Source organism: Protopterus annectens, chromosome 6.part0, assembly GCF_019279795.1.
Source record: "Protopterus annectens isolate FY-2018-M chromosome 6.part0, PAN1.0, whole genome shotgun sequence".
NCBI classification, from domain to species: Eukaryota; Metazoa; Chordata; order Ceratodontiformes; family Protopteridae; genus Protopterus; species Protopterus annectens.
The window spans coordinates 56,393,694-56,406,196 of NC_056737.1; the positions used below are offsets into that span (position 1 = coordinate 56,393,694).

Below are 12,503 nucleotides of genomic sequence, written 5' to 3' on the forward strand. Positions count from 1 at the left end.
AATCTTGCTTTGGTATTGGAATAAAGAGTGGATTCAATTTGTGTTTTGTTTATTGTGGAGGGACAGCCTTTATTGCTACCTGCAACTGAAGGATGTTTGGTTTATTAGCTTGTATTTTTCCTTCTGTCATGCATTTGGTGTTAGTAATTATCCTTTATATGTTATATTCTCTTCTACTTGTTTTGTTCTGCATGTCTATGACTCTACTAAAAAGTGAACATACATGTCAGCGTACAAAATTATTTTGGAATTATTTTGGATTGCCTTTTTTTTTTTTTTTGCTGTTTTGTTTTGACTGTTCATGGTTGAAAGGAGTATTTCACTGTGTTATAAAATAAAAATAATAAACAACCCAATTAGTACTTTTTCCTACATAAATTGCCTGACATATCCGGAACACAGCTAAATATACAATGTTACAAGAATTACATGCAGCAAAACATTTTACACTGTATTTTCTATTACTAGTAGGATGAACAAAATCTAATTCACTATTTATACTTGAGCAACAACAACAATTGTAACACGGAACAGTGCCCTCCCTAGCAAATGTTAAATCATTGCTAGAACAATTAAAATCTTTATAATAAAGTTTTTGTTTAAGACTTTCACAATTTCTATAAAAAAAAACTGGGTTTAGTGGCGATAAATTTCAATAGCTCAGTAGCACTTCATAGGCTGCACTAATTATTGTTGATGATATTCTTAACACCATCACTGCACCTACTATAAGTCATGGGATAGCGTAAAACCATGGACTGATTATCACCACCTACCAAGGGCATTTGAGCAATGTTTTTTTCCACAAAAAAGGGGTAAAACCTAGTGTCCCTTTCCTCAAGAATTTCATTCTTGATACTAAGTAACAAATTGTCATCATAGCCTCTTTGAAGAAACTCTTCAATCATATCATTCAGCTGTATTTCACATTTTGTCTTTCTGTGTTGAGCCTACATACACGTATAAACTGACTCCTGATAATTGCCTTAAAGACATGTGGGCTGTGCATACTTGTACGGTGAAAATACTAATTTTTATGTGTGGGTTTTCTATAAACTGACGTTTGTATCCTGCCACCCTGTGTACTTAGATCAATGTCCAAAAACTGTAAATACTCAGATGAATAAGTCAAAGTGAAGTGTAAGAAACCAGGAATATCATTAAGAAAATTAACATATTCTTTAAGCTCATGTTCATTACCCTCCCATATGAAAAAAATATCATCCACAAATCTTTTAAAGAATGTAATCTTAGAGATTTAATTTCTAGGAGCATTGTACACATATTCAGTTTCCCATTTATCTAATACCAAACTGGCATAAGTGTTCGCTGAAGAGTGGCCTGTTCTCTATAGTTGTATCATACCTATAAGAAGAATAGTAAGATAAAAGGCTTGTGAATGCTAAACTGATATAATTTGCCCATATGTGTAGCTGTCAGTATAATCTTAAAGACTTCTAAAGGGAATAGACATTTATTAGCACAAATGTCAAATTTAGGCAAGATAACACCCAGCTCTTTCTTTTTTTTTAATTCTGTAAGGTTACTGGAACTGGTTAAGGAAATACATTCCATAGAGTTGTCATTCAAACAGCAGTTGAAAATGAATTTATTTTAGTAAACATATGATTTGTCCTAATAATGTTGTTGATTGACTTATCTTTTATTATATTAATGCTATGGTTATATTTGCTGTTTACATGGTTTTGTTTTTGTAAGGCTTCTTGTCCTTTAGAATGCTGACTATATACAAATATTTCAGTTTCCTGTGTAGTTCGGCATCTTCACTTTCTAGTCATATCACATTATTCACTACCAGAACCTTCATAAAAATAGCACTATAACTTTATATTTTATGAAGAGAAAAGCTTTTTAAATAAATGGTATTACAGAATACTGTAAAAAAGGACCAGTACTGTGATAAACCAAGTCAGCGGACAAAAAGTACTTGAACAAAAAAAACCCACAAACCTCAGACTATGGAAACACCCAAAAGTAAACTTTATTCCAAAGAAATAAAATGTGCCAAAGCTTTCAAGTTAGCAAAAACCCTTCATCAGAGCTTCAAAGTACCTTAGTAGCTCTTCATTTTATAAACTTCATACAGTTATGTGACACAGCCCAAGTGTGATTTAAAGCAACAGTATTACAATTCAGCATGTTAAAACCTTAAAATAATTATGAAAAACAGATATTTATAAACCATACCATGATATCACAAATATTTATAACTACACAGATGAATCACTAAAAATGTAGGAATATATATATATATATATATATATATATATATATATATATATATATATATAAAATATATTAAAAATACTGAAAACTTATAAAATATGTCAATGTAAGTTCATCTGTTTTTTTCTTAATACAGGTTTGATGCTAGTGTGAGCATTCAAATCTGGTTCTATGTCAGCTTGTAACCATAAAATCCAGTTTAGCTCACATATTTCTAGCTTATTATTTATGTCCCCGCCTCTCAAATTTTTATATATAATCTGGATGAGCTTAAAGCCAAATTCATGGTCAGACCCTTTATCCATCATATGCTTTGCCAAAGCATTAGTAAAACGTTTTCTACATACTTCCGAGTGATGCTTTGTAATCTAGTCTTTCAATCTACAACTACACTTCCCAACATAGGAGGAAGTGCATCTCATACAGGTCGCAAGATATAGAACATTAATTGTATTACATGTTGCCAAGCAGGAAAAATTTTTACTTCTTTCTTGTTATTAGCGGAACAAAAAAATCTCACTTATTATGTACTTACAGTTAACACAATTAAGGCATGAATAAGTCCCCAACTTATTATAGCTTAAAACTTTTGCATTTAAAGGTGCTTCTTTATAACACAAACGTCTTTTCCGATTTGGACAATTCCTATAACTAAAGGACGTTTTTCACCCACTATCTCCATTAGCTCTGGAATACTTTCAAATACCCTCCAATACTTAGTGAGTAATTCTTTCACGTGTTCCACATTCCTTGTATGTTGTCACATACCATAATGGTTGGACTTCATTACATTTTGTGGAAACTTCAGGGTCTGAATACCGTGATGCAAAATAGGGCCTTGCAGAGTTATGTCTATCACTTATTACCTGCACCTTTATTTCTTCCAATAATTCCCTTTTATGACCCCTATCCTCCAGCTCATTTAACATTTCATTCATTTGCTCTTCACATATAATATCATTGGCGTTCAACCTACTAACACCCAGTAACTGGCTCAGAATGCTGTTAAAAATGTGAGGTGCATGCATGCTCTTTCTGTGAGTATATCTAATTTTCCTGAATTTCCTTTTTATAAATACATATATGGATATCATTATTCATTTTCTAATTTGTGCATCTAGAAAGCATCACTCCATATCAGATGAAATAAATTTAAAAGTGATGAAGTTGATGGTTCTATGCAACTATTCAATAAACTCATCAAATTCAAGCTGTCCACCTTCCCACAAAAAAGAAAATGTCATCAACAAAATGCTTATAAAACAAACCTTTAGATCTATATTTGTCAGAAACCCTATATACAAATACTTTTTCCCATTCATTCAAGGTAATATTAGTATATGTGTTGACAAAGGGAGTACCAATTGCCACCCTACCTCTCAACTATACTGAATTCCTTGGCATTTACCTGTTTTGAGGTCCAAATAATGGGGTGTCATGAATTCCGGAGTGGTCCCCTTTATTCCCAAATTTCACGGCTTTTTTTTTAATTATTTTTTTTCTGCAATTTTCTGCTGACGTCATCATATGCAGAGGCATGCGTGATAATGTCAGCTTCATGAGCAGCCTGCCAACCTGCTTGAATTGGCTGACGGCTCGAGGGGTGTGATTGACTGATTCACTGTACTTTATTTATGGGCAGCAGCATGCGTGTGTTTCCCCAGTTCCTCTAGGTAAGGAAAAAACAAGTAAAATCTCAGCCCTTTTGGGACTGTTCTGTTCATTATTTGTATGTGCTGCAGCATTTATTGAAGCATTCTGGTTGCACTAGGGGTGGGGGTGTGTGCTGCATATATTTGAAGTTTAGAATGCCAGTCGCACTAGCTGAATTACATTACTGTTCCGTTCTGGTCGCAGTGTATGTGTATTTATTTTAGAATGGCACTAGTTAAATTATAGTTGGTCTCATATTACATTACTGTTCCATTCACACTAGAGTAAGCCTCATAGCTGAATTTGAATTACATTACTGTTCCAGTCACACTAGAGTGAATTACATTACTGTTCAGTTCTGATCGGAGTGTGTGTGTTTGCACTAGTTGAATTACAGTTGGTCTCACTAGCTGAATTACATTACTGTTCCATTCACAGTGTCTGTTCATTTATTACAGTTGGTCTCACTGTTCCATTCTGGTCGCTGTGTGTGTATTTATTTTACAATGGTACTAGTAGAATCACAATAGCAGAAGGTAGAGGTGTGTGTGTATTTATTTTATAACGGCACTAGTTGAATCACACTAGCTGAAGGTAGTGTTATGTGTGTATTTATTTTACAATGGCACTAGCTGAAGGTATATAATTTAATACAGTCAGGAAGGTGTATCAAAGAACACACATATGTTTCATGTGCAAGGGGCCTATGATTTGAAAACAACCCAAAGGTAATCTTTATGCGCCACTGGTCAGATGCATTTTCTTTGAATGTGGGTTCCAATGTTGTTTCAATGAATGTGAGTTTCAAGGACAGAGAAGTTTTAATGCTAACTCTATTTTCATTGTGAGACTGTATTGCTTTGTTTAGCAGATGTCTATTAGTGTTTATGCTGAAGGGGGACTCTGGGGCCATATTTTGTTTGTCTGTTCTTCAGTTTACGTTTGAAAGATGGTAACCCACAATTCCATTGGGGTGGGTGGGGGTTACATAATGATGCATGCAAATTTTATGTTATCAGCGTATGGATTTGTACCTATTTTTTATGGATTTTTGTCCGGATTTTTGATGTCTCTAGCTCTGGAAGCTGTGGACAAATGGGAGCAGCAAACTGACAAAAATCATCCATCCTGTTGGAATTTATGCCAATCAGAGAATTCTGAAGGACATTCCCATTTTCAACTAAACAGGGGTATTACTACCACCATTAGTCAAATCAATCCTGACAGATTTAGGGACATTACCCACTGCATCAGCATCCCCCCTAGCCACATGCATTTCAGTATGATAGAATGAATCAAGTGCATACATTGAGTTTTTCTTTCCATCACTTCTTCTCTGCACCGACTGAGACTTCAGCCACAAAAAAATTGATAAATTTAAAGTCATTTAGGTCCCTAAGTAGTTTATGCCTTTTAACAGACTCAAGCTTAAGTTCAAAAGTATTCAATCTCTCCAACATCAAATTATAAGCTGACACATTATTTTTAAAACTAGGTGAGACAGTTAATTAACATTCAAGCTTTAAAATTTCATCCTGCAGCTTGTTCTCAATTTTACTAAAAAACTGGTTCATAAGAACCATATATTTAGGTCTCACTTTAAGACTGAGCTCTTGCCAGGCTTTTGGAAGGTCTGGGTATATATTCCCATATGTGGGCATTTTTAAGATGTGTAGCCCTTGTGGAATAACCCCAATTTCCATATACACTTGTAGATCAGAGTGTATGTGCTGTATCTTTAAGAAGCATATCAAGGACTGAACGTGCACATATAAATACCGGGTATGTGCTATTCCCAGTGCCATTTTGAGAGTGCAGCTAGAGAGTGAACATGTATGATTGCAGTAGTTAGTTTGTATATAAGTTACTTAAGTTAACGTCAGCAAACTTCTATCATGATGTGTTTTTTTATATAACAAAGCTGCTTGAATAGAACCCATGAAGACTCTTCTATTGTGTCCAAAGTGGGAGAATGACATGGTGTCAGAACTGGGATTCCAGAGAATGATATTTGGAGCCATGAGGTACAGAGATAACAGTGAAAGTAAACTAAGATAAATGAGCACAAAAAAGAGCCAGAAAAGAATCAATCAAAAGTAATGAGAATCTGCACAAACTGCTTATTTTATAAAAAAGATAAAACAGAGCATTACAAGGGTACAAACCACATTATTAAACAAGCAGGAGACACAAAATATTTATTAACTAAGCAAAATGTTTAAGATTAAGATATTTGATAAAACGATTATCAAAAAAGCAAAACGAGTATGTTTAAGGCAAAGCGAGTGTGTTTGAGGCTAAAAGGGCATGTTTAGAGTAAAACGAGCACAAGAAAAGTACAATGGGCATGAAAAGAGATTAAACTAGCAAAATGAATATAATAAGGACAAAAAGGACACATTAAGCTTAAATAAAGCAAGGTGACTGCATGTTTTTTGACAAAGTGCTGTGTTTTGGCATAATTATGACTTTGTTTTGTATCAAGGACATAACTAGAGTTATTTGAAGTAACTCAAAGTGTGTAAAAGTGTTTACAGTGTTTGCTTATTATTGTGCAAGTATTCTGAAGAGTTATTTGGGTGCAAAGTGCAACTATTTCATGAAGTACAGTCAAAGTATAGCCATTTTGAAAGCTTTCTTGTGGTGGGTATGTCTATTCGCAAAGTGCCACCATTACAGAATGTTTCTAGCACTGTAAAGAATAGCCTAGCAAGGTACTGCCATTTTGGGGAAATTCCAGTGTGCTGTGCACTGTTTATTCACAAAATGCAATTACTTCAAAATGTTACTGACTCTGAGCTTCAAATGACCAGTCTGTTCACATTGTGCAGTTATTTGAAATGTTTCTTACACTGATAAGAGGTGATTTCTTGAAGTACAGTATTTTCAAGAGTATTACAATGCCCGAGAGACTTATTTCACAAAGTTGAGTTATACAGAGGCTTGTTGCATTATTGGGCAAAGTCACAAATACTGGCATAATTTTTGGCATATGTGCATGTGTATGTGTTTGTGCTTATTTGCAAAACCCTTCACTGGTGTGTTAATATGGCAGATGGATTTCAAAAGCCCTTACCACTTGTATTTGATCAGAATATTGCAGAGAATTGGAGAATATTTGAGCAAGAGTACAATATTTTTATACAAGCAGCTTATTCGGATAAAGATGCATGCACCAGGGAACTCATTTTGCTAAACCTAGCTGGGTCAAAGGCCATTGAAAGAAAGCATTCATTTGTGTATGCACCAACAGTATATGAGGGAGAAGGTGAAAAATCATCATATTGTTGTAAAGGCTGAATTCAAGGGAAGATACCGAGTGTTTGAAGTGCAAGTTCAGAGAAATGTATAACCCCCACACTAATATTACATTAGAGAGGCATTTGTTTTACATGAGAGATCAGAAACCAAGGGAAACCTTTGCAGCTTAAATAACAGATCTTAGAAACAAAGCCAAAATGTGTCAGTTTGGTGACTTAAAATATGAGTTGGTAAAAGACAGGCTTGTTTATTGTATTAATAGTGCTGCTGTGAGAAAGATATTGCTTTGTGACAGTGATGTAATGTTGAGTAAAGCCATTGAAGTTTGTCAAATCCATGAAGTTACAGAAAAACACACAAATATTATTGCAAGTGACAAGAGCATGGTTTCAGCAGGCTCCAGAGCAAATATAAATAGCATACAACATGTGGCAAACAGAAGTAGGCCTAAGCACATGGTAGCCACAACCCCTGCTGGCTCACCAGGGAAACCATGTAGTCTAGCAAGGTCTAAGACCAGTTCAGTTAAAGGAGCACACTCTGTACAGTACAAGAGTGAATCAGCAAAATGCTCAGTGCAGTACAAACATGAATTAGCAAAGCTAAAGTCCAGCTTTATTGTTAACTGTCACAATAGTGGTGCCAATCATGAGTCTAAAAGAAAGAAATGCTTAGCATGGCTGAACAGGATATCATGATTGTCAAGTAGGTATGGGATGAGGGCCTCATCCTCCAAGTGGGTAAAAGGGGGTAGCCTTGCACGCAGCATACCTGGAAGACATAATGATGGAGACAGGTCACAGTAACTCACAGAGACATACAGAGCTACAGCTGAACATACATGTGTATCACATTTATTACATCTAAATAGTTGAATTTGCAAACCTACATGACACTGACGTGTTTGTGTCACACACATGTGACACTCAATGGTGAGTGGATATAATCACCATATATGTGTGTGTGTGTGTGTGTCACCTGATTACATTGCTCATACTCCATGTGGATGCTGTCTTGATGTGGGCATGTCTGTTTGCCTGTACTGGTGTTCTTACCTATCAGCACATGGCTGGATGTGTCCACATTAATGCAGTCAACCTTGATGTTGTGTATATGTCACATATAAAGACTTACACTGCCTTAACAGACATGACCTGTGACCCTGCAGATTTGATCACATAAGGGTTTACATGTATGTGTTCTGCCATATACATCTACTCGGCACTGTACAGCAATTCAACATCCTGCCATGTATCACCTGTGTTGCACATGTGATACACATGGGACACTGGCTAGCCAGATGGTATTTGCAGGGATGGATATCAGCTATAGCATGTACAGTCAAAGTCAACTAGTGGGCTATATGCCATGGGCCATGTATGGATGAAAGGTTACCTGGCAGTAGCCGACAGGCAGGCCTGTGGGGACAGGTGGAGCAGTGCCACATTACTGATCCACAGGGTTAATGATACATTTACCATGCGGTCATCACGCCATGTCTGAGAGAGGAGCGATGTGCAGCTTTGATGTACAGGAATGCATAGTATGGCAGGACTATGTAAAGTGTATGGGACAAGGATCTGTCCAGCATGTGGAAGGTGGATGTCCATGAAGTATGTGTTTGAGATCAGGATGTGTACATGTAGCATGTCCAACATCACTGGGTTGGACATGGATTTATTCAGGGTATGCATCATGCTACATAGTGGAGATGGGGAATGGAAAGGCTGGTGTAGGCCATCTGCACATGGCCAATACCCCTTAAAGGAAATATGTGATCTGATATGGATCACTTGAGTGTTGTGTGTGGCTGGACAATGATCTCTAAATTCATGGGTGGCACCCTGTCATGATTAGGGTTGCCACATATGACTACCTGACAGATGTGGTGATGTAGCTATCACAGGAAAGACAACTGCCCAGCTGCATCCCTTTACACATGTGTCCATTATGTTGACCGCTGCCTAGGTGGTAGTTCATGGGTACAGGGTTATTAACATAGGGGTGACAATGCAATATGTAGCTGTCAGATTGTGGCCATATGTCACACACACCTCACCCACAAAGCCCCTTTTGTATGTTGTTCACAACACTCCTGAGTCGGCTATTGCTCCTAGGTCATAGTCATTCGCATACTTCAGTAGGCAGATGCCTTCTGTTTGTCTGTGAGGTATGGACTACAATGAGGGGGAATACAATTCATTAACCCTGAAATACTGTAGCTGCCACTGGTGTGATGAGCATGTATTATTCAGACACCTTCTGTAGTGTTGGTTCTGCCAGCAGTCCCGTTGCAAAACACTCCTGTGACATAGGAATGTACATCTAGTATACCGAGTGTAGGTGGTACACAGTATGGGTGATGATGTCCTATGACCTGCCAAGGTTATGATATGCAGTGTGTCATCAACCTTACTGTCATCTACATCTGTACTGCTGACATCAATTATTTGATCAAGGTTCATGGCCTTCCAGACCAGACTCAGAAGGGTAGTAGTGCAGCACTTCCCATTATCAGTGGTGTCTCCCCCTTTGTGGGTTGTGAAACTTGTTGGTGTGCACCATTCAGTATGTACACAGCCTGACATGGAGCTATGTTTTACATGATGTGTACATGGAGAGCATCTTGTTTTGCCATATGTGTATGATACAACCTGTGATGTGGACAGGTCTCATGTAGCCTGAGTGCAGCTTGTACCTGCATAGTTGTGGGTACAGGGGCCCTGTGGTGTACATGGATATATGCTTGTGTACCTGTTGGTGGGGGGCGTGTGTTTATGTTATCCAAGACCCTATCTGGATTGCTTATTCATGCTCAGCACTTGTTCAGAACTTGTAAGAACTACGTAAGCTAATAATTACTATAGCACTCATTCTTCCTCATTACCTAGAGGTAAGCAGGTTTTGTACATACTTTTCTCACTTGCTTAGAGTAAAATAGCTCTTGTACTCACTTTCCTCACTTATCTATTGTTAAAGTAGTTCTATATTCAGGCATGTCCAAGAGTCAACTGCTAGTGTTCTCACCTGTCTATCTGATGAATCTGGACATCTTGAGACAATGTACACATTGCCTCATGTACACAGACAAGCCTCTCCACCTACCACCCAACACTACAACCTGTGAGATATGCACTCATCTAGCCAAACTGGAGGTAAAACTCTCCAACCAAGCCTGTCCCTGACAGTCATGTGGAGAAGGTAAACATTCACACCACACCACACTCATCACATAGTCTCACTGAATCTACCCCACCATTAACTGGGAAAACTACTCATGTACCAACTCATTAGCTCAACGCTTTCTGGAATTCATAATCACCAATTCCCTGGATCAACATATCCACACACCCACCAGGGGCAACAATATCCTAGACCTAGGCATTACCAACACGAGTGACCGGTGCTCCACACGTGAAGTCAACTCCTCGTTGGTCCGATCTGACCATGAGCTGAACACCATTGATATCCACATCCTGCCCCCTCCCCCCATTAAGGGAACCACAGTACAATATGTCTACAAAGCCAACTTCATGCTTCTTAAGACAGACATGGTGAACGTCATGACACCCATGCAGATGGACAATACTGTTACAACTGCTGAATACTACACAAATGCACTCTATAAGCACTTACACGAGTGCATGGATTGTGCTATCCTAAACAGAATCAAGACGCTATACTCCTAATTAAAGAAACCAATCTGGTGGTCCCCTGCCATAAACAAACTGTACTACAGGAGGAAGACACTGTTGCAAATGAGAGTATAATCCCATGCGTGGAGGAGCTCCTTGGTCAGCCTCAGTAAGAAGGTGAGATCCCTCATAAGATCCTCCAAAGCCAGCTACAAAAACAAAACCGCCACTAATTCCAACAACAACCACAAAGCATTCTATAGCTATGTCACATATCTCGATGTCAACAACTAGATCTGCTCTGAGTTACAGCACAAAGGCACGAACATTACAGAACCAAATGATATTGGCAACATCCTGGCAGACAGGTTCAGTGCTACCTTTCCCCCCTCCCTCTCAAAGCTGCACACTCTAAAGCCAATATCACAGCACCCATGGGACCAGAGAACATCCCAGGCTACATTTTACACAGACTTCAGAACGTACTGGCTCCCCACCTATGCACCATGTTCAATAATAGCCTCGCATCAGGCTTAGTGCCCCCTGAATGGCGCATTGCAACAGTTATCCCACTCCACAAAGGTGGCACCACAATGGACCATGGGTCCTACTGCCCTATAGGCCTGACTAGCCTGGTCTGCAAGGCTATGGAGCACATTATGGATCTCAGTCACAGAGACATTGGGTACCTCCAAACCTTTGACCCCCTCCCAGTTTGGCATAGTTAAGGGCAGATCATGCCTCCTAAACCTGATGGACGTCTTAGAAACAGTTACCAAGGCATTAGATGAGGGTAAAGAGGTCCACACAGCCTACCTAGTTCTCTCATAGGCTTTCAACACCATTCCTCCTTCTGGTATTATCAACATACCCATCCACCTGAACATTAACCCCTACGTCATATGATGGTTTGCAAAGTGGCTCATGGACAGGACCCACACAGTGGGAGTTGCATACCCTAGGTCCGACTGTATACCAGTTACAAGTGGCATCCCCCAGGGCTCAGTCCTAGGACCCCTCATGTTCATTATATAATTCTCTGACATACAGACAAGCACATGAGGCCTTTGGCTGAAAAGTTTTGCAGATGACTGCAAACTAGGGGATATAACTGTTTCCCCAGCTGTTACAGACACCCTCTGGAGGGGTCGCACTGAGACGGATACCTGGTGTCAATATCATGGCGTCAAGCTGAATGCCTAATAGTATATAGTCATCCCCTTTGGATTTAACTAATTACCCACAGACTACCACATAGGTGCTAGTCCCCTACATACAGAAAAGGTAATAAGGGATCCAGGAACCCCAGTAGATAGCAATCTCTCCCTCGATACCCATAATGACAAGGTGGTTAGAATATCCTTCTACATGGCATCCCTAATCTCTAATGGGTTCACATCTAGATCAAAGGAGGCCATTGTGACTCTCTACTCATGACTTATTAGACCCATTAAAGGATACAACAACCCATTTGGGATATACCTTACAAGACAACTGCAACAGCTTGGAAGACCACAACAGTACCACACCAAGAGGATTACTGACCTCAAACAGACGACCTATGCAGCCCAACCTAAGAAACTCCAGCTGTACTCCGTTGCATACCGCATACTCACAGGTGATCTCTGCTTGACATACAAGGCCCATGTCCAACCCAGTATTGCTGGATATGCTCCACCTAAACAGAGGCCCCTGAGAGCCACATGC

The 12,503-nt window shown here is 38.8% G+C and overlaps 1 protein-coding gene across 2 annotated transcripts in view; it reads right to left on the reverse strand.

The window, feature by feature from the left end:
* Nucleotides 1-12,503, reverse strand: part of LOC122804157 — a 668,452-nt gene that overhangs the window by 598,193 nt on the left and 57,756 nt on the right. The window lies entirely within an intron of this gene.